Below are 22,835 nucleotides of genomic sequence, written 5' to 3'. Positions count from 1 at the left end.
TGCACAGCTCTTTTGAATGCAGCCCACACAGGTCCAGTATGTGATAAGACTGGGCCTTTAAAAATTCATACCAAATCTCACAGTTTCTATCCATGCACAAATTCCATGCTGGCTCAGGGTAATTTCTGCAAAGTGACTGTGCCTTTCACATAATTTATGTTCTCTTTTCACTCTGTGGGGGCTGTAGGCAGATGCCTGCAGGAGTGTGAATTTGATGAAGTCATCAGCCAGCTCTGTGCTGTTCCTGGATGGGCTGGTGCTTCCGGACCCTGCTGGGCAGAAAGGCTGAGGAAAGCTCTCAATCTGTGCACCAAAAAGGGTGTAATGACTCAGCTAGGAACCCCAATAACCAAAGAGGGAAAGCATGGCACTGTGTTCCCTCAGTCAAAGGCAACTCTTATTTTCCTTCGAGTCATCCTGGGCCTGAACAAGCTCTTGGAATTATAAAGGCTGATTCCTAGGGTCAGCATAATGGGTCTAAAGACCACAGGAGAATTTCCTAATCCAGGAAGCTTGGGGTGGGATGGAGGGAGTGGTATGTATGTGTGTGCACATGCATTTATGTGTATTAGGGAGGTAGGGATGGAAAGGGTCTGCTGTTACTGAGAATCCACAGTCTTTTGGGAGAATAGGCTTCTTGCATCTGTGATGTAATGAGCTATATGTCCCAGAAGGCTTGAGTCAACAGGCCCCTCCACGGAGCACCAGGACTGGTACTTTTGTTTCCAGATATTTGGGGTGGGGGTGAGTTGGAGGATCCCTCTTGCCTTTGAAGTTGAGCCTCTCTGGGTAGCTTATCTCACTGTAAAGACATTGCTTTTCTATATCCAATTATGGTCCCACAGAAGGATGTTCTTTACTGGATCACAAATCTCTTCAAGCCACCAAAGGATACTGAACACTCACTCTATGTCAGGTGTTCTGTATCAGAAACTAAGGAAAAGAGTGAATAAGATGGTGGTTCTGAGTTCAGGAAACTTATAAAACAGGAAAAGCTTCCTGTGAGCTAGCAGTATACCAGGCTGTGTTCTTAACATTTAGTCCTCACACTAGCCCTATGCAATGGTTGCATTAATATTGTTGTTACTTTAGAGATGAAAAATTGAGTCATGGATTAAATGACCTAAATTAATACAGCTAGTCAATTGTAGAGCCAGGCAGTCTGACTCTAGGGTTGATGATTAAACTATTATGGTTGCTCAGCATTTTGAAGACCAGCCTGAGCAAAATGGTGAAATGCTGTCTTTACTAAAAATACAAAAAAATAACTAAATAGCTGGGTGTGGTGGTGCAGGTCTGTGGTCCCAGCTACTTTGGAGGCTGAGATGGGAGGATCACCTGAGCCTGGGGAGGTTGAGGCTGTGGTGAGCCACGATGGCACCACTGAACTCCAGCCTGGGCAACAGAGTGAGACCCTGCCTCAAAAACAAACAAACAAACAAAAACACTATTATTGTTTGCTGCATTAGTCTATCAAGAAGAGAACATACAGAAAAATATAATGTGTTAAGTGCTATGGAAGTGTAAGTACACAGACTGTGAGAGCAAAGAGAATGATGTATGGGAAGGGGAGAGCGATCAGACACTGCTTCCCAGAGGAAGTGACATCTGAGCTGAGCTCTAACATTGATTGATCATTAGCCAGGCAAAATGGGGATGTGGGTTTCAGGCAGAGAAAAAAGAAAGTGCAAAAGTCTCACAGTGAGAGAGAGCATGGTTTATTGATATTTAGAGGAATGGAAGGAATTCAGTGAGGTTGAATCATACATTTCACAGCAGGAAATATTCAGACATGAGATTGCAGAGTTTGTTTGTCCATTCAACATTTATTTAGCACCCACAATATGTCAGGCAATGTGTTAGACTCAAGTAAGACATCTGTTGAAAAAAATATGGTGTTTGCCATCATGAAACTTATAGCCTATAAAATGAAATGACATCTCCTAGTCTCACCTGGCAGAAAAAAAAATAATTAAACTTGGAAAGAAGGCAAAAAGATGAATAGCATATTCTTTCAATGTCATACTGGGACATTGTTTAATGGATTCACTCAACAATAACTTAAATATCTAGAATAATGTACCTGTTTTTTATTTTGATATTCACTATTAACTATGAAGTCATACTCTGATGTTAAATGCTTTATTAGTCTGTTCTCACACTGCTGTAAAGGTAGGACCCAAGACTGGGTAATTTACAAAGGAAAGAGGTTTAACTGACTCACAGTTCCACGTAGCTGGGGAGGCCTTGGGAAACTTACAATCACGGTGGAAGGGGAAGCAGGTAAAAGAGATCATGTGAGAGTGCAGGAAAAACTACCATTTATAAAACCATCAGATCTCGTGAGAATTCACTCACTATCATGAGAACAGGGAAACTGCCCCCATGATCCAACCACTTCCCATCAGGTCTCTCTCTCCGCACTTGTGGGTTACAATTCAAGATGAGATTTGGGTGGTGACACAAAACCTAAACATATCAAATGCATAATGTAGGTATCTGTGTGGTAGAAAAGATAAGTTTCAAGATCACAGTTTTATTGTCCTGTAGGATGTTAACAAATTAAATCTCCATTCTAGTATGTTAGTTTTCTATCGTTGCTATAGTAAATTCCCACAAATGTTGTGGCTTAAAACAACTCAGATTTATTATTCCATACTTCTGAACATCAGAAGTTTAGTACAAGTCTTACCAGACTAAAATCAAGGTCTGTGCATGCTTTGCTCCCTTTTGGAGTCTTTCAGGAGATAATCTGTTTCCTTCTCATTTGAGTTATTGGAAGAATTCAGTTCCTTACAGGTTTGTGACTGAGGTCCCCATCCATATTCTTGCTAAGTATAAGTTGAGGGATATTCCCAGCTTGTGGAGGTCATCACGTTCTTGGCTAATGGTCCCCTTCCTCTAACTTCAAAGCCAGCAACAGCAGGTCCTTCTCACATAGTATCATTCTGACCTACTGTCTGCCTTCCTCTTCTATTTTTATTCTGTGATTAAACTGAGCACACTCAGATAATCCAGGATTATTTCCCATATAAATATCCTTAGACTAAATTAATTTTTAAAATCTTTTTTGCCATGTAAGATATTATACTCACAGGTTCTGGGGATAACAGTGTTGGGGGATCTTTTTTCAGCCTACCACAATATAGTAAACACAGTCCATGTTCCTCAAAATGCTCTTTTATTTACTTATTTTTTGTGTAAAAAATAAGTTTTATTTTTCATCCTTACTATATTTTAAAGAGATATTTTTCTTAGTTTCATGGTAAGTCTTTTTTAAAAATCTATTTTTATTTTTTATTTTTATGGGTACATAGTAGGTATATATATTTATGGGGTACATGAAATGTTTTGATACAAGCATGCAATGTGAAATAAGCACATCATGGAGAATGGGGTATCCATCCACTCAAGCATTTATTCATTGAGTTGCAAACAACCTAATTACTCTCCTTAAGTTATTTAAAAATGTGTAGTTATTATTAATGATAGTCGCTATTTGTGCTATCAAATAGTAGGTCTTTTTATTTTTTCTATTTTTTTTGTACCCATTAACGATCCTCACCTTACCCGCCCCTTCCTACTACCCTTTCCAGCCTCTGGTAAACATCCTCCTACTCTCTATGTCCACGAGTTCAACTGTTTTGATTTTTAGATCCCACAAATAAGTGAGAACAGGCGATATTTGTCTTTCTCTGCTTGGCTTATTTCACTTAATGTATTGATCTCCAGTTCCATCTATGTTGTTCATATTGTTGTAAATGACTGAATCTCGTTATTTTTTATGGGTGAATAGTACTTCATTGTATATGTGTACCACATTTTCTTTATCCATTCATCTGTTGATGGACACTCAGGTTGCTTCCAAATCTTAGCTATTGAAAACAGTGCTGCAGCAAACATAGGAGTCCACATATCTTGTTGATATACTGATTTCTTTTGTTTTGGGTATATACCCAACAGTGGAGTTGCTGGATTATATGGTAGCTCAATTTTTAGTTTGTTGAGGCATCTCCAAATTGTTCCCCATAGTGGTTGTACTAATTTACATTCCTACCAACAGTATACAAGGGTCCCCTTTTCCCTACATCCTTTCCAGCATTTGTTATTGCCTGTCTTTTGGATATAAGCCATTTTAACTGGGGTGAGATAATATCTCATCATTGTTTTGATGTGCATTTCTCTGATGATTGATAATGTTGAGCCCCTTTTTGTATGCCTGTTTGCCATTTGTATATCTTCTTTTGAGAAATGTCTATTCAAATCTTTTGCCCATCTTTGATCAGACTGTTTGATTTTTTTTCCTATAGCTTCTTATATATTCTGATTATTAATTATTTGTCAGTTGAGTAGTTTGCAAATACTTTCTCACATTCTGTGGGTTGTCTATTCACTTTGTTGATTGCATCCTTTTCTGGGCAGAAACTTTTTAAGTTGATGTGATCCTATTTGCCCGTTTTTGCTTTGGTTGCCTGTACTTGTGGGGTAATACTCAATACCAATGTCCTGGAGATTTTCCCCAATGTTTTCTTATAGTAGTTTCATAATTTGAGGTCTTAGATTTAAGTCTTTAATCCATTTTGACTCTATTTGTTTATATGGTGAGAGATAGGGTCTAGTTTCATTCTTTTGCATGTCTCTAGTCTGATTAGCTAAGACTTCTAGCACTATGTTGAATAACAGTGGTGACAGCAGGTATCCTTGTTGTGTTCCTTATCTTAGACGAAAAGCTTTCAGTTTTTCACCATTCAGTATATTAGCGTGGGTCTGTTGTTTTTATTATGTTGAAGTATGTTCCTTCTATCCCCAGGTTTTGAGAGTTTTTATCATGAAGGGATGTTGAATTTTATCAAATGCTTTTTCAGTGTCAATGAAATGATCATATGATTTTTCTCCTTCATTCTGTTTAGATGATATATCACATTGATTGCTTTGTATATGTTGAATCATCCTTGCATCTCAGGGATAAATCCTACTTGGTCATGATAAATAATCTTTCTCATGTGTTGTTGAATTCAGCTTGCTAGTATTTTGTTGAGGATTTGTGCATCAATATTCATCAGAGATATTGGCCTGTAGTTTTCTTTTTTTGATGTGTCTTTGACTGGTTTTGATATCAGGGTAATACTCGCCTTGTAGAATGAGTTTGGAGGTATTCCATCCTCCTCTATTTTTGGGAATAGTTTGAGTAGGATTGATATTAGTTCTTCCTTAAATAGTAGAATTAGAAGAACTAATTGGTATTGGTTCTTATTTAAATATTTTGTAGAATTTGGTTTAGTAGAATTCAGTCAAAGCCATCAGGTCCCAGGCTTTTCTTTACTGGGAGATTCTTATTATTGTTATTATTATGACTTCAATCTTGTTACTTGTTATCAGTCTGTTCAGGTTTTGAATTTCTTTCTGGTTCAATCTTGGTAGGTTGTATGAATCTAGGAATTTGTCCATTTTTTCTAAATTTTCCAATTTATTGGCATATAGTTGCTCATAGTAGTCACTAGTGATCCTTTGAATTTCTGCAGTATCAGTTGTAATATGTCCTTTTTAATTTCTGATTTTATTTATTTGAATATTTTCTCTTTTTCTCTTAGTCTGGCTAAAGGTTTGTCAATTTTGTTAAACTCTGAAAAACTTTTTTGTTTCATTGATGTTTTGTATTGTTTTTCCATTTCTATTTCATTTATTTCTGCTCTGACCTTTATTATTTTTTTTCTTCTACTAATTTTTGGTTTGGTTTTCTCTTGCTTTTCTAGTTCTTTAAGTTGCATTAGATTGTTTATTTGATCAAAATGCTCTTTTAAATAACTTTACCTTCTTAGTTACTTCCTTAGTGATGAATCAGTAAGTTTTGGATACATGTTGTTTCTATATTTGCATGTTTTTAAATTTTGGGGAATTGAAATAATTGTTGGTTTTTGAAGCTTTGCTGAGTTTGTCAAGTGGACTAACCTGCTAGTTTTCATTAAACTCTGAGGCATGGGAAGCAAACCTGGGCTGCTGCAGCTCCGACAAGTGATTTTGGCTACTACAATGGATCTCGAGTGGTAATAAACCTTTGTCTTTCCTCTCTCTCTCTCACATTTTCACTTGCTTACTCTTCTAATCATGTTCCACTTTTTTATTTCTGGCCCTTGGACAGAATTAGCCATGGTTCTGATTTAAGCATGACCAATAGTCATTTGCCACTGGTGACTGCAATGATGGGACTCTGGCTGCATAGTGTGATCATTTGGTGATCTTTACTAGAACGATGGGATATACTCTCTTGGGTGAGAAATGAGAGATAATTCTGTTATTCTTTTCAGTTTGTTTGACCATTTGTGAGCTCAAGTAACTAAGAAAATATTTTGTGCTTCCTGGAACTAAGCACATCATTTGAGATCTGGATAAGTGAATGTCTGTATTTGTATCTGTTCTTGACCTGTGACTTAGTTTACAGAACTGAAACTGCAAGCTTTCTGTAGATTTGTATGTAATTAAGAAAAGCTTTACTTCTCACTGTGAGTGTGAAACATTTTCCTTCTCCTGAAGGATATTAATAAATTAGATTACAATGTCTCTTAAATTAATTAAATGCTTCATAGGATTTTAAGGAATTATGTAGATATAATATTCTCAGAATTCCCCGTATTAGTTTATTCTCACATAGCTATTAAAAAACTACCTGAGACTGGGTAGTCTATAAAGAAAAGAGATTTAATTGATTCACAGTTCCACAGGCTGTACAGGAGGTGTGACTTGGGAGCCCTCAGAAAACTTACAATCATGGCAGAAGGCAAAGGGGAACCAAACACATCTTCATATAGTGACGGAAGAGAGACAGTGAAAGGGAAGCACTACGCACTTTCAAATAACAACTAGATTTTGTGACAACTCACTCACTATCAGGAGAACAGCAGGGGAGAAATACACCCCTATGATCCAATCAACTTACACCAGGTTCCTCCTCTAACATTGGGAATTACAATTTGACATGAGATTTGGGTGGGGACACAGAGTCAAACCATATCATTCTGCCCCTGGACCCCCCCAAATCTCATGTTCTTCTCACATTTCAAAACACAATCATACCCTCCCAACAGCCCTCCAAAGTCTTAACTCATTCCAGCATTAACTCTAAAGTTCAAGTCCAAAGTCTCATCTGAGACAAGGCAAGTTGTTTCCCCCGTGAGCCTGTAAAATCAAAAACAAGTTTGTTTTCCTATGATATAATGGGGGTATAGGCATTGAGTAAATTCTCTCATTCCAAAAGGGAGAAATTGGCCAAAACAAAGGGAGCTACAGGCCCCATACAAGTCCCAAACCCAGCAGGGCAGTTCTTAAATCTTAAAGCTCCAAAATAAAATCTTAAAGCTCCAAAATAAAATCTTAAAGCTCCTTTGACTCCATGTCTCACATCCAGGCCACACTGATACAAGGGGTAGGCTTCCAAGGCCTTGGACAGCTCTGCCTCTGTGGCTCTGCAGGGTACAGCCCTCATGGCTGGCACTGAGTGCCTTTGGCTTTTCCATATGCACAGTGCAAGCTGTCAAAGGACCTACCATTCTGGGAGGTGGAGGACAGTGGCCCTCTTCTCACAGTTCCACTAGGCAGGGCCCAAATGGGGACTTTGTGTGGGGGCTCCAGCCCCACATTTCCCCTCCACACTGCCCTAGTGGAGGGTCTCCATGAGGGCTCCATCCATTCAGCAGGCTTCTGCCTGGACATTCAGGCATTTCCAAACATCCTCTGAAATCTAGGCAGATTCCCCCAAACCTCAACTCTTGCCTTCTGTACATGCACAGGCCCAACACCACTTGGAAGTCAGCAAGGCTTGGAGCTTGCATCCTCTGACACAATGACCCCAGCAGTACTTTGACCCATTTTAGTCACAGCTGGAGCTGGAGCAATTGGGATGCAGGGTGCCTTGTCCCAAGGATGCAAAGAGCAGCAGGGCCCTGAGCCTGACCCACAAAACCATTTTTCCCTTTTAGGCCTGCAGGCCTGTGATGGGAGGGGCTCCTGCTAAGGTCTCTGAAATGCCCTGAAGGCATTCTCTCCATTGTCTTGGCTATTAACATTCAGCTCTTCTTTACTTATGCAAATTTCTGTAACCTTGAATTTTTTTCCCCAGAAAATGGGTTTTTCTTTTTTATTGCAGGATCTGACTGCATGTTTTCCAAACTTTTATGCTCTGTTTCCTTTTTAAATATAAGGTCTAGTTTTAGGTCATTTCTTTGTTCATGCAAATGAGCATAAGCTTTTAGATGCAGCCAGGCCATATCTTGAACACTTTTCTGCTTAGAAATTTCTTCCACCAGATACCCTAAATCATGTCTCTCAAGTTCAAAGTTCCACAGATCTCTAGATCAGGGACACGATGCTGCCAGTCTCTTTGCTAAAGTGTAGCAAGAGGGATCTTTTATTCCAGTTCCCAATAAGTTCCTCATCTCCATATGAGACCACCTCAGCTTGGACATCACTGTCCATAACACTATCAACATTTCGGTCAAATCATTCAACAAATTTCTAGGAAGTTCCAAACTTTTCCTCATCTTCCTGTCTTCTTCAGAACCCTCCAAACTGTTTCAACTTCTGCCCATTACACAGTTCCAAAGTTGCTTTTACATTTTCATGTATCTTTATAGCAACGCCCCACTTCTCTGGTACCAATTTTCTGTATTAGTTTGTTCTCACATTTCTATAAAGAACCATCCGAGACTGGATAGTTTTTAAAGAAAAGAGGTTTAATTGACTCACAGTTCCACAGGCTGTACAGAAGGCATGGCTGGGGAGGCTTCAGGAAACTTGCAATCATGGTGGAAGTAAAGGGAAAGCAAGCACATCTTCACATGGTGACAGGAGACAGAGAGCAAAAAGGGAAGTGCTACACAATTTTAAACAACCAGATCTTGTGAGAATTCACTATCATGAGAACACCAGGGGGAAATCCACCCCCATAATTCAATCATCTACCACTAAGTTCCACCCCAACATAAGGAATTACAATTAAACCTAAGATTTGGGTGGTGATACAGAGCCAAACCATGTCATCCCCCAAAATAAAGAAGCTAAACTAATATTTTAAGTGGGCTAAACTACAAAAATTCTTTCTTACAGAAAATGCTAGCTAGGAGGCATTTTCATAAGAATAAAAATTCAGATAATCAAGATGAATCCATGTCCAAATCAGGTTGATTTAACAATTAGGATTAGCAACAGTTACATGTAATTTCCTGTGATTTTATCAGTGTGGGGTATAAATATAAGATTTTTTGAAAGTAAGGTTTGGTATGTTTTCTTTTATGTGAAGATACTAGTTAATCTGAACTTCCTAAACTTTTTACACTAATTCATTTATTAGATTAGCTAATATTAGCCCTACACAATATTTAGGATTGTGAGAAAACAAAATTTTCAAATAAATTGAATTACAGTTTTTACAAACTTTTTCTATTAACAGCAATTATATTTGTAGTATGTCTGTTGGAACATAATTTCTAACACCATCAGTAAACTTTGAATCTATAGACTAACATTAAATTGATAATGGATAATGATTAATGAAGAATCTTTGACTACTTAGGTAATTTCTAAGTAAAATAGAATACAGAAATCTTGGTTACTGAGTGTCATCTTAACAACTAAATGGATATACTTTTGCTTCCTATTTGCATATATTATACAGTGACTGTATCTTTGGATCTTGTTAGTGGAAGTGTTTCTTTTTGCCACTTGGAGAAGGTGTAAAAGGCATGTGGATGGCAGTAGGAGGTTGTATTATATGTTCCTCTATGCTTTTGGGTCTGCCTAAATGCTTGTGTATGACAGATAATTCTTAATTACATACTTACTTATAAGTTCTCTTTTTAAAATAGAATTTGTTCATAAGTTTTAATGAATATAAATGGTTAAGACTATACCAGGGGCTGGGCATGGTGGCTCATGCCTGTAATCCTAGCAATTTGGGAGACTGAGGCAGGTGGATCACTTGAGCCCCGGAATTCAAGATCAGCCTAGACAACATGGTGAAACCCTGTCTCTACTAAAAATAAAAAATTAACTGGGGGTGGTGGTGTGAGCCTGTAATCCCAGCTACTCCGGAGGCTGAAGCAGGAGAATCGCTTGAACCTGGGAGGCAGAGGTTGCAGTGAGCCGAGATTGCACCACTGCACTCCAGCCTGGGCAATAGAGTAAGACTCCACCTAAAAACAACAACAACAGCAACAAAACAAACAAAACAAACAAACAAACAAACAGAAAACTATACCAGGCATTATAGCAAATAAATTCAACTATTTGCAAGATCATGGGAAAGGAAAATGGCAAGGATAAAAGAGGTAGTTTTGACCTAAGTAAAGTGTCTGGTTGTTCCACATGTGAAAAATAATAATGGGAGACAAAACTTGAATATAGAAAGTTGTAGAGGGTTTTTAGAAATTGATTTATAATACTTACAAATGATGAGTCTGAAAGAAGCCAAGGAATGTCCTCAAATTCTGGAAAAGTTTGCGTAGTGTTGATGGGCTCATCCATAAGTTTAAAAAAGGGGGGAGAGAGGAACCTGAGAATCTTCATTGCTGAGTCTGACATTAATGAAAACCTAGAATATGATTTCTCTCTGTTAAAGTGATAGATTTGTCTTGGAGTATTTATTTCTGCTCTTATGAGGGAAAGAAAAAGGTTATTTTTTACACCCTGTGTTATCTGTCTGGATAGCAAGGATTCAAAGTCTCGCCAGAATAATTTTATGTTCTTTGTGTGACTTTATCATGCCTTTGATTCTAAAGAGCCAAGATTCCATATACTTGTGTCATCTTTTTCAATGTTTATTTAAAATATCGTATGCTCTCTTTGATTAATAGATAAAAAAGCTATTGTTTCTATTCTAATCAAGTGCCTAAATCTCTTCTCATAACTCTTGATTTTGTCATTCCAAAATCAAAGCATAATTTAGAAAAATAATCAACATGTCTTTTTACACCTAACATTCTTTTTTTTTTAACTTTTAGTTTAGGTTTGGTGGTACATGTGAAGGTTTATTATATAGGTAAACTCACGTCATGGAGGTTTCTTATATAGATTATTTCATCACCCAGGTATTAAGTGCAGTACCAAATAGTTATCTTCTCTGCTCCTCTCCCTCCTCCCACCCTCCACTCTCAAGTAGACCTCAGTGTCTGTTGTTTTCTTCTTTGTGTTCATAAATTGTCATCGTTTAGCCCCTACTTATAAGTGAGAACATGTGGTATTTGGTTTTCTGTTCCTGCATTAGTTTGCTAAGGATAATAGCCTCCAGCTCCATCCACATTCCCACATAAGACATGATTTTCACTTGTGTCTGCATGAAGAAACCACAAAACAGGCTTTGTGTGAGCAACAAGGCTGTTTATTTCACCTGGGTGCAGGTGGGCTGAGTCCGAAAAGAGAGTCAGTGAAGGGAGATAGGGGTGGGGCTGTTTTATAAGATTTGCTTAGGTAGTGGAAAAATATAGTCAAAGGGGGTCATTCTCTGGTGGGCAGGGGCAGGGGTCACAAGATGCTCAGTGGGGGAGCTTCTGAAGCAGGAGAAGGAATTTCACAAGGTAATGTCATCAGTTAAGGCAGGAACAGGCCATTTTCACTTCTTTTGTGATTCTTCAGTTACTTCAGGCCATCTGGACATGCAGGTCACAGGGGATATGATGGCTTAGCTTGGGCTCAGAGGCCTGACATTCCTGTCTTCTTATATTAATAAGAAAAATAAAATGAAATAGTGGTAAAGTGTTGGGGTGGTGAAAATTTTTGGGGGTAGTATGGAAAGATAATGGGTGATGTTTCTCAGGGCTGCTTCAAGCAGGATTAGGGGCGATGTGGGAACCTAGAGTGGGAGAGATTAAGCTGAAGGAAGATTTTGTGGTAAGGGGTGATATTGTGGGGTTGTTAAAAGGAGCATTTGTCAGGCAGAATGATTGGTCATGGCCTGGATACGATTTTGGATGAATTCAGAAACTAAATGGAAGATACAAGGTCTGAATAAAAGAAGGAGAAAAATAGGTATTAAATAGGACTAAGAATTGGGAGGACCCAAGACCTCCAGTTAGAGAGTGCCCAAGGGGGTTCAGCATAATTACTTGCTTGGTTGGCGAGTTTTTGGGCTCTATCCTTGAGTTTTTTTATGTTATCATATACCAGGCCAGATTGATTTAGGTAAAAATAACACTCTTCATTTAAAAATATACAGAGTCCTTCTTTTTCAGCAGTGAGTAAGTCAAGGCCTCGGCAGTCTTGGAGGATAACTGCAGCTAAAGAGTCAACTTGGGCCTGGAGGACTGATAAAGTTTGTGATATGTCTGTGATGCTAGCAGAGAAGTCATTAGAGAGGCTACAGAAGGTCATGACAGAGGTTGAAATGCCTGCTATTCCAGTACTGAGAGCAATAATGGAGGCAGAAAGTCCTAAACCGACAAGCAAGGAAATTAGTGGAATAACTCTTTTTTGTCTTGTTGGTGTCATGAGGGGAACAGGGAGCTCTTTGGTCCCATTTGCAAATTGAATTTTGGGAGTAAGGAAAACTGGTGTGCATGTGCCTGTCCAATTAGCAGGTAGACACATGTAGGTAGAGGATCCACAGAGGAAGAGGAGACCTTGTGTGAGGCAAAACTGGAGATGCAAAGTAAAATGATGAGGAGTGCTGAAACGGGTGTCTTGTAACCAGACTCCTAGGGATCCAGCTAGGGTGGCAGCCATCAGCAGTTGTAATGGGGACTGATGGGTAACTGCGTAGAGGGGAAGGTTCAATTTTCATGGTGTATGAGAAAACGTTGAGTGCCTATGAGCAACCTTTCACTGTTATTTTTGGGTTTGGGTATAAGTAAACAAGAAGAGGGCCTGGGGGGAGAGTCTGACAAGCAAGGGGAAGGTAGCCAAGGATGGAGTGAAATACAGGGTAAGTGTCTTCCTAAGCAATAATTACTGCTTATGTTTTTAAGTTTGCCAGTATTGATAGAGGGCTTATCTGTAATACGGAGCTGGAAGGCTCCAATTGTTTCAGTGATGTGTGTAGTTGGGCTTTGGAGATGAAGAGTGAAGGAACATCGATAAGGTGAAAGGTTACCCAGGGGAATTCCAGTGGTTCTTTGCCAAGAGATACAAAAAGGAGCAGCCACAGGAATAGTAGTTTGTGTTGTGATGGGTCCAAATATGGGGGGAGTAGAGTTGATATAAGGAGAAAGGTTTTTTAAGTAAGTGCAGAGGAGGGCGGCAGCTTGCTGATGTGAAATGTTTGGGGAGGTCTTGCTGGACCTGTCTAGAAAGTAAATGAGTTCTTCAGGAGGGTAAAGGTGAGGGCTGTTAAGGGAAGTTCAGAGGTGTAGGGAGACAGGAGATGTTGCCCAGTCTGTATGTAAGGCAGGGACAGCTGTGTGGGCGCTGGAAAAAAGGGAAATGCAAAGCCAGCAATTGTTTGCTAAGGAGGGATTAGAAACAGCTAGGAGAGAGTGAGTAAGATTGATAGTGTGTTGGAGATAGCTGGGGAGAGGTAGAGGGTGGCATAAGAATAGGAATGAGAATAAGAGTGAGTATAAAAGTAAAGAATAGAACTTTATCAGGGTGAAAGTATTGGAGGGTCCCCTGCCAGCAAAGATCATCTATCCACTCTAAAAGGGAGTTAAGAGTGGCGGTTTGGGGATAGCACTAAGAGATACCAGCTGTGATGGCTTGGAGAAACAGTGTAAACCGGCAGTGTAAACAAGAGTAGGGCATTTATGAGTAGTTGAGAACGGTGAATAGGAGTATGACTAGACAGAAGATAGTAGGGATGACTAGTTTTTGGGGCTCAGTTCAAGTAGAGGGGGTGACTTCATAAAGCCCTGTTGCAAAAAGAAGGGTAAGGATGAACAGACCTAATAGAATGAAGGGATGTATTAAGCTCATAAGGGTTATTACTGTTTTTCAGAAATGCAAGTGAGTTTAAGGGAAGTAGGGGAGAGTACTTGCGACTTCCAGGAGAAAGAGGAGGGATTAGGCTGGCTGGCTGATGGACACAGCTTTATCCTGGAATGGTGAACCCAGTGGGGAGGATCCTGCAGGCGGACAGCCATTGGGGTACTATAGATGACTAAGTAGGGTCCGGTCCATCAAGGTTGTAGAGTTTGAGGGGTCAGATTCTTAACAAGAACTGATCATCCAGCTGGGGTGTCTTCATATGGCTGGGAATCTGGAGTAGGCAAGAGAAGATTAGCAGCTTGGTAAATTTCCTGTCTAGCCTGCTTGAGGACTGGAAGATAAGTTGCCCAGAGGGCTGGTGTTTGGGATGAGGTTGGGGCTGAGCAAGAAAGTGTGTCCATATAAAAGTTCAAATGGACTGTACCCTGTAGCATCTCAAGGACAGGCTCTAATTCTGAGAAGGGCAAGAGGTAAAAGTACTGTCCAGTCCTTTTTAAGTTGGAGGCTGAGCTTGGTGAGGTGTGTCTTTAAAAGACCATTAGTCTGTTCTACCTTTCCTGAAGATTGAGGACGGTAAGGGATATGAAGGTTCCACTGAATACCAAGAGCCTGAGAAACTGCTTGGGTGATTTCACTAGTAAAGGCCAGTCCATTATCGGACTGTATAGAGGTGGGAAGGCCAAACTGAGGAATTATGTCTGATAGAAGGGAAGAAATGGCCACAGTGGCCTTCTCAGACCCTGTGGGAAAGGTCTCTACCCATCCAGTGAAAGTGTCTACCCAGACCAAGAGGTATTTTAGTTTCCTGACTCAGGGCATATGAGTAAAGTCAATTTGCCAGTCCTGGGCAGGGGCAAATCCTCGAGCTTGATGTGTAGGAAAGGGAGGGGTCCTGAACAATCCCTGAGAGGTAGTAGAATAGCAGATGGAACACTGAGGAGTGAGTTCCTTGAGGATAGATTTCCACAATGGAAAGAAAATGAGAGGTTCTAAGAGATGGGCTAGTGGCTTGTAACCTACCTGGAAGAGGTTATGAAATGATGACAGAATAGAATGGGCCTGTGAGGCTGGAAGAAGATATTTTCCTTGGTCTAAGAACCATTTGCCTTGTGTGGGAAGAGATTGATAGGTGGAAGTCTCAGCGGGGGAGTAGGTGGGAGTGACCAACGAGAAGGAGAAAAACTGGCAATGAGGGACAGAAGTTGGAATGCTAGCTGCTCCTTTAGCCACCTTATCAGCATAAGCATTGCCTAGAGCAATGGGATCTGATGCCTTTTGATAGCCCTTGCAGTGAATGACTCCAGCTTCCTTTGGAAGTAAAGCAGCCTTGAGAAGAGTTTTTATTAAAGAGGCATTAATGATAGAGGACCCTTGTGTAGTGAGGAAACCTCTTTCTGCCCATATAACAGCATGGTGGTGCAGGGTATGGAAGGCATATTTAGAGTCAGTATAAACATTGACACATAGTCCCTTTGCAAGAGTGAGGGCCCAAGTTAAGGCAGTGAGTTCGGCTTGCTGAGAGGTAGTGGAGGTGGGCAGAGCGGTAGCCTCACTGATAGATGTGGAAGATACTATAGCATAGCCTGCCTTTGCTGGTGAGTGGCGATTAGGCCTGGTGGAACTGCCAGCAATAAACCAAATGTGATCAGGGTGAAGAACAGGAAAGAAGGAAATAAGGGGAAATGGGGTGAATGTCAGGTGGATCAGAGACATACAGTCATGGGGGTCAGGTGTGGTATCTGGAATAATGTGGGAGGCCAGATTCAAGTCCAGGCCAGGAACAATAGTAATTGCGGGAGACTCAACAAAGAGTGAGTATAGCTGAAGGAGCCAGGGAGCAGAAAGTATACGCATCAGGTGTGAGGAAGAAAATAGATTTTGGAAGTTATGAGAGCTGTAGAGAGTGAGTTGAGCATAGTTTCTGATTTTGAGGGCCTCAAAGTATTAGGGTGGTGGCAGCCACTGCACAGAAACATGATGGCCAGCCTAAAACAGTAAGGTCAAGTTGTTTGGACAAAAAGGCTACAGGGCATGGTCCTGGTTCTTGTGTAAGAATTCCAACTGCACAGCCCTGCACTTCAGCTGTGTGTAATGAAAAGGGTTGGGATGAGTCAGGGAGAGCTAGTGTGGGGGCAGTCTCTAAAGCTGTCTTCAAGGAATGGAAAGAGGAGTGGGGAAAGGATTTAGGATCTATGGGGTCAGCTAGGTTTCCTTTTGTGGGTTTATATAATGATTTTGTTAGGATGGCAAAACCAGGTATCCAAAGGCAAAACTACCCAACCATGCCTAGGAAGGAAAGGAGTTGTTTTGTAGAAGGTGTTGGGGTTTGAGAGATCAGTCAGACACGATTGGCAGGGAGAGCACGTGTGTTTTTATGAAGAATTATGCTGAGTTAGGTAACAGATGGGGAAGAAATTTGAGCTTTGGAGGGGGATACCTGATATCCTTTGGAGAATAAATGTTGAAGGAGCAGGAGGGTGTCTTGTTGAGAAGATTCAAAGGAGGGGCTACAAAGTAGAAGGTCATCAATATATTGAATAAGGTGAGAAGTGGAGGGGTGGAAAGAAAGTAAATCATGAGAAAGAGCTTGGCTGAAGTAATGAGGGCTGTCCCTGAGGCCTTGTGGCAGTACAGCCCAGGTAAGCTGCTGGGACTGATGGGTGTCAGGGCCAGTCCAGGTAAAAGCAAAGAGAGGCTGGGATGAGGGGTGCAGGGGAATAGCAAAAAAAGCATCTTTAAGATCAAGAACAGAATAGTGAGTTGTGGAGGAAGGTATTGAGGACAAAAGAGTGTATGGGTTGGGCACTACAGGGTGGATAGGCAAAACAATTTGGTTGAGAAGGCACAGATCCTGAACTAACCTGCAAGGCTTGTCTGGTTTTTCGACAGGTAAAATGGGGGAATTGTAAGGAGAGTTTATAGGCTTTAAAAGGCCATGCTGTAACAGGTGAGTGATAACAGGCCTTAATCATTTTAAAGCATGCTGTGGGATGGGATATTGTCATTGAGTGGAATAAGGGTGATTAGGTTTTAATGGGATAGTAATGGGCATGTGATCAGTTGCCAGGGAGGGAGTGGAGGTGTCCCATATTTGTGAGTTAAGGTTGGGGGATACGAGAGGAAGACACAAAGGAGGCTTTGGGTTGGGAAGAAGGGTGGCAATGAGATGTGGCTGTAGCCCAGGAATAGTCAGGGAAGCAGATAATTTGGTTAAAACATCTTGGCCTAATAAGGGAACTGGGCAGGTGGGGATAACTAAAATAGAATGCATAAAAGAATGTTGTCCAAGTTGGCACCAGAGTGGGGGAGTTCTAAGGGGTTTTGAAGCTTGGCCATCAATACCCACAACAGTTATGGGGGAAAGGGAAACAGGCCCTTGAAAAGAAGGTAATGTGGAGTGGGTAGCCCCCATATCAATTAAACAGGGGATGGACTTACCCTCCACTGTGAGAGTTACCCGAAGCTCGGCATCCGTGATGGTCCAGGGGGCTTCCAAGGCAATCGGGCAGCATCAGTCTTCAGCCGCTAAGCCAAGCAGATCTGGGAAGGAGTCAGTCAGAGAGCCTTAGGCTAGAGCTTTAGGGGCTCTAGGAGTGACTGCCAGGTGAGCTGGGCAGTCTGATTTCCAGTGGGTTCCTGCACAGATGGGACATGGCTTGGGAGGAATCCCGGGCTACGGGCATTCCTTGGCCCAGTGGACAGATTTCTGGCACTTGAAGCAAGATCCTGATGGAGGAAGTCTTGTAGGAATGCTTGACTGCTGCAGCTTAGGCATATGCGGCTTAGGCATTTTGAAGTTCTTGTGTGCTGGAGGTGCAGCTGGGTTTTCTCACTGCAGAAGCAAGTAATTGAAACTCAGAAATGCATTGCTGTCTGGCTGCCTCCTCTCTATTATTGTACACCTTAAAGGTGAGGTTGATTAATTCCTGTTGTGGGGTTTGAGGACTGGATTCTAATTTTTGAAGTTTTTTTTCTAATGTCAGGAGCTGACTGGGTGATAAAATGCATATTTAGGATGAGACGGCCTTCTGACCCTTCAGGGTCTAGGGCTGTAAGGCGTCTCAGGGTTGCTGCCAAATGAGCCATGAACTGGGCTGAGTTTTCGTCTTTACCTTGGGGAGTTTCTTTAAGTTTGTCATAATTAACAGCTTTGTAAGCTGCCTTTTTAAGCCCTTCAACTAAGCAGGAAATCATGTAATCTCACCTAGCTATACCTGGGGAATCTGCCTGATAGTTCCATTGAGGATCCTTTCAGGGAACTGCTCTAATGCCTTCCTGGAGGTCTGGCTCATGGAGCCAGCAGTTGTCAGCATGAGATTGGGCTAGAGAAAAACTCTTTTCTGTTCATCTGGGGAGAGGGTAGAAGTTAGGATGACATTTAAGTCACTCCAGGTTAAATTGTAGGACAGAGTTAGATATCTGAATTCCTGTATATATTTAGTGGGGTCTGATGAGAAAGAGCCTAAATGCTGACTAATCTGAGAGAGGTCTGATAGAGAAAAAGGCACATGTACCCTGACTATGCCTTCAGCTCCAGCCACCTCTCTAAGAGGAAATTGTTGGGCAGGTAGAGGAGAGCTAGTCATGGAACTAAGCTGTAAGCCAGACCAGGTGTGAGGAGGTGAGGTGATAGAAGGATTATAAGGTGGAGGAGTGGAGGGTGAGAAAGAATTGAGACCTGGCTTGGCCTGGTGACGAGCAGCCTGGGGAGGAGGGGAGAGGTCAGATGGGTCTGTAGAAAAGGAAGACTGGAAAGACTCAGCAATGCTTGGGGTTGGGACTGAGGGGACAGGTGAGAGGGAAAGAAGGAGGATTTGGGAGGAATCACATTGGGAACAGAGACTAGGGAGGGAAGGAAGTGTGAAAAATGCCTGGATGTAAGGCACCTCAGACCATTTGCCCATTTTTTTGACAAAAATTATCTAGGTCTTATAGTATGGAGAAATCAAAAGTGTCATTTTCTGGCCATTTAGAGCCATTGTCAAGTTTGTATTGGAGCCAAGCAGTGTTGCAGAAGAAAATAAGGCATTTAGGTTTTAGGTCAGGTGTGAGTTGAAGAGGTTTTAAGTTTTTGAGAACACAGGCTAAGGGAGAAGAGGGAGGAATGGAGGGTGGAAGGTTGCCTATGGTGAAGGAGGCAAGCCCAGAGAAAAGAGAGAGTAGAGACACGGAGAGAAGGGGGGGTGCTTGCCCCCAAGAAAAGTGGAAAAGGGGTAGAGACACAGAGAGAAGGGGTGGGTGGTTGTTGCCCCCCAGGAAAGTGGAAAAGAGGTAGAGACACGGAGAGAAGGGGTTGGGGGGTTCTTGATCCCCAGAAAAGCGGTACTTGCCACTAAGAGTGAAGGATCATGACAGGCATCCCTGTGTGGTCAGACACCTCTGAAACGTGGGTGAATAATCAAGCAGGCATCCCTGCGTGATTAAACACCAAGGGAAGACTGTCTTTCCGAGTCCATGACTGGCGCCGGAGTTTTGGGTTCACAGATAAAATGCGTCTCCTGTCTCTACCAGAAAAGGAAAGGAAGTGAAATTAAGAGAAAGAAGAGATTGAAAGACGGTACCAAGATTGAAAGGAGAAAGAGGTTGAGGGATAGTGAGAGAGGTTAGAGAAGAGAGTAAAAAGAGGCCGCTTACCCAATTTAAAATTGGTGAGATGTTCCTTGGGCTGGTTGGTCTAAGGACCCGAGGTCATAGGTGGATCTTTCTCACAGAGCAAACAGCAGGAGGACAGGGGATTGATCTCCCAAGGGAGGTCCCCCAATCCGAGTCACGGCACCAAATTTCATTCGCGTCCATGTGAAGAGACCACCAAACAGGCTTTGCGTGAGCAACAAGGCTGTTTATTTCACCTTGGTGCAGGCGGGCTGAGTCCGAAAAGAGAGTCAGCAAAGGGAGATAGGGGTGGGGCTGTTTTATAAGATTTGGGTGGGTAATGGAAAATTACAGTCAAAGGGGGTTGTTCTCTGGCAGGCAGGGGTGGGGGTCACAAGGTGCTCAGTGGGGGAGCTTCTGAGCCAGAAGAAGGAATTTCACAAGGTAATGTCATCAGTTAAGGCAGGAACAGGCCATTTTCATTTCTTTTGCCATTCTTCAGTTACTTCAGGCCATCTGGATGTATACGTGCAGGTCACAGGGGATATGATGGCTTAGCTTGGGCTCAGAAGCCTGACAATGATCTTATTTTTATGGCTGCATAGTATTCCATAGTGTATATGTATCACATTTTCTTTATCCAATCTGTCATTGATGGATTTAGGATGATTCCATATCTTTGCTATCGTGAATAGTGTTGCAATGAACATTCACATGCATGCGTCTTTATGGTAGAATGCATTACATTCCTCTGGGTATATAGCCAGTAATGGGATTGCTGGGTTGAATGGTAGTTCTGCTTTTAGCTCTTTTGAGAAATCACCATGCTGCTTTCCACAATGGTTGAACAAATTTACACTCTCACCAACAGTCTATAAGTGTTCCCTTCTCTCCACAGCCTCGCCAGCATCCATTATTTTTTGACTTTTTAATAATAGCCATTATGGCTGGTGTGAGATAATATCTCATTGTGGTTTTAATGTGCATTTCTCTAATGATCACTAATATTAAGCTTTTTGTCATATGCTTGTTGGCCACATGTATGTCTTCTTTTGAAAAGTGTTCGTTCACATCCCTTGCCCACTTTTTAATGGGGTTGTTTATCTCTTGTAAATTTTACACCTGACATCCTTTGAGATCTTCTAAGATTTAATGGGATGCTAGTAATAAGTAGTTCTTTTATGCATATTTCTTAATTAGCTCAACACAGTTTTAAAAGCTGAATGACAAAAATGTAGAGGTTCTGCATGTGAAATGTGGTGGAGTTTCTTGGGCCTGGTTTTTAGCCACAGGCTAGAAGATAGAACAATTGAGTCTTTTAAAAAGCTCTACCTGAGATTCCTTAATGAAATTTCCAGACAGAAGTTAAATTATCTGGCCTTAGTAGTTGCTTAGTACTATATGCTCATGGAGGCTTTTATGGTTAATTAATACCTCTTCTTTCACTTTTGTAAATAATCAAGCTAAAACACCATGAGACTGTAACGCCAAAGGTTCTTGCCTTAGCCACACCAAAGATTTAGTGTGACGGCAGCCCGTGGTGAGAGAGAGACACGGATTGGACCAAGAGAAAAAAAGCTGTAGGCTTTATTGAACAGAGTAACAGTACAAAGCTTCCACAGTGTGGAAGGGGTCCCGAGCGGGTAGCCAGTATTAGATTTTTTGATCACCTTTTAAACTCTTTAAGGTGGGAAATACATGTGGCAGGAAGATGTTACCAGAGCGAGAAACAAAGACAAATAACATGTCTCAGATCTTGAGGAAAACCGGAACTGCAACTTAAGTTTTATCTACTTTCTAACCTTGCAGCAGCATGGCAAAGGAGACAGGATCTCACAGGATTTTACAAATTGTGTTTACAAGGAATTGGAATTGGGAGCATAGATAAGGTCTGCTGGTCACAGAAAAATGGGCTTTTAACATTCCTTTTAGTTTCGGGGGGGGGAAGGGAGGGAGGGAGAGAGGACACAGGGAAGCTTACAACAAAATTTTTGCTGTTTATAGCTTTCTTGGGGAAGAAAACACATGCACAAATTCTGATGTTAGGAATATTTTAAGCATATATCTTCAATATTATTCATCCAGGACCAAAGTAAGTCCTGATGCAGAAAATGAGTGAGTTTCACAGCTTTCTGGGCCCCTACTTGACCCAGGAAGCCCAGCTGACACCTCCTCTCGAGACCATCAGCTTTTTTGTGATAGAGAATAATCTTTGCAAATTGTTTATGATCAAAATAGGGGGACTTCTAGGAAAAAATCTTTTAAAACTTAGAAATAAGGCAGAAAAGAGCACCATGTCCTTTCAATGTCATACTGGAATATTATTTCACAGGCTTATTCAAAGATTAATTATATATGGGGATATACCTGCTTTTAAGGGATTAGATACAATAAAGTTACATGTAACATAGATTTCTCTCTGTTAAAATAGATAATCCTAAAAGTTATATTTTATTGTCCTGTATGATATTCCAATTTTCTGTCTAACGGCAAATTTATTTCAGAATGACTTCTCTCCTGGATTATGTAAGAATCCCTTATTTTTTAAAATGCTCTTTGAACCAGCTTTACCATTTTACCAACTCTCTCATTATTAAATTAATAATCTTTAACACATAGTCACGCTCTTAATTGTTTGGAAATTATAATTGGACATACCTTGTGTTGCAGGATGGAGAACCTGGTAGAAGCAGCCTCTCTTTCCTTCTCAGCTCTAGGATGAGCCATTGCCCTGTTTCCTAATTAGATGGCACTTCATTTATCTCCCTCTATTGGCCTCCCCACTACTCAGTCTCAGGGCAGTAGCTGTGGGTCAGCCAATCTCTCTCTGAGCCTCTTGTTAACTGTCTCAGAGTCCTAGGCCTGCATTACAATTCACGTCACACTTCTCAAGGAATAAATCAGTGGTTGTGCTCAGCTGTTCCAGACATAGAAAGGCCCAGGGAAGATGTTTTTGTCATCTTACCCTACTCTGGAGCACCTACCACTGACAGGCCTGTTTATTTATTTATTCAATGATTTACTTAATTATCTACTTTTTCTTTATCCAGTGATTTATTCAGTATTCATTCCTTCATTAAGACCCCAGGAACTGGTATCAGAACCATAGTAGATGGTTTATTGACTTAATTAGGTGAAAGCTTAAAAGCTCCCATTGAAGAAATCAATAGTGCAAATACCTTTTTTTGTATATAGGCAGACATTTCTATATGCAGCTAATTTAGTTGCTGTGACAAAAAAAAAAAAAAAAAACCCAGATTTTCTGCAGTTGAACACAAAATAAGTTGATTCTTTACTCTTGCAGAGTGCAGTCTGTGGTGGAAGACAGTCATTCAGGA

General features: G+C 41.1%; 1 long non-coding RNA gene across 1 annotated transcript in view; it reads right to left on the bottom strand.

Annotated features, from left to right (window-relative positions):
• LOC134739563 (uncharacterized) overlaps window positions 1-22,230 on the bottom strand; it is a 34,473-nt gene extending 12,243 nt beyond the window's left edge. Inside the window, exon 1 of the long non-coding RNA XR_010126339.1 lies at window positions 22,156-22,230. This is a non-coding gene — a long non-coding RNA (uncharacterized LOC134739563). The remainder of the gene's footprint in view (window positions 1-22,155) is intronic.
• Window positions 22,231-22,835: the final 605 nt, after the last annotated feature.

This window comes from Pongo pygmaeus, chromosome 4 (genome assembly GCF_028885625.2).
Source record: "Pongo pygmaeus isolate AG05252 chromosome 4, NHGRI_mPonPyg2-v2.0_pri, whole genome shotgun sequence".
Lineage (NCBI taxonomy): Eukaryota > Metazoa > Chordata > Mammalia > Primates > Hominidae > Pongo > Pongo pygmaeus.
The sequence above is the reverse complement of the archived record's forward strand: the minus strand, read 5'-3'. Positions and strand labels throughout refer to the sequence as shown.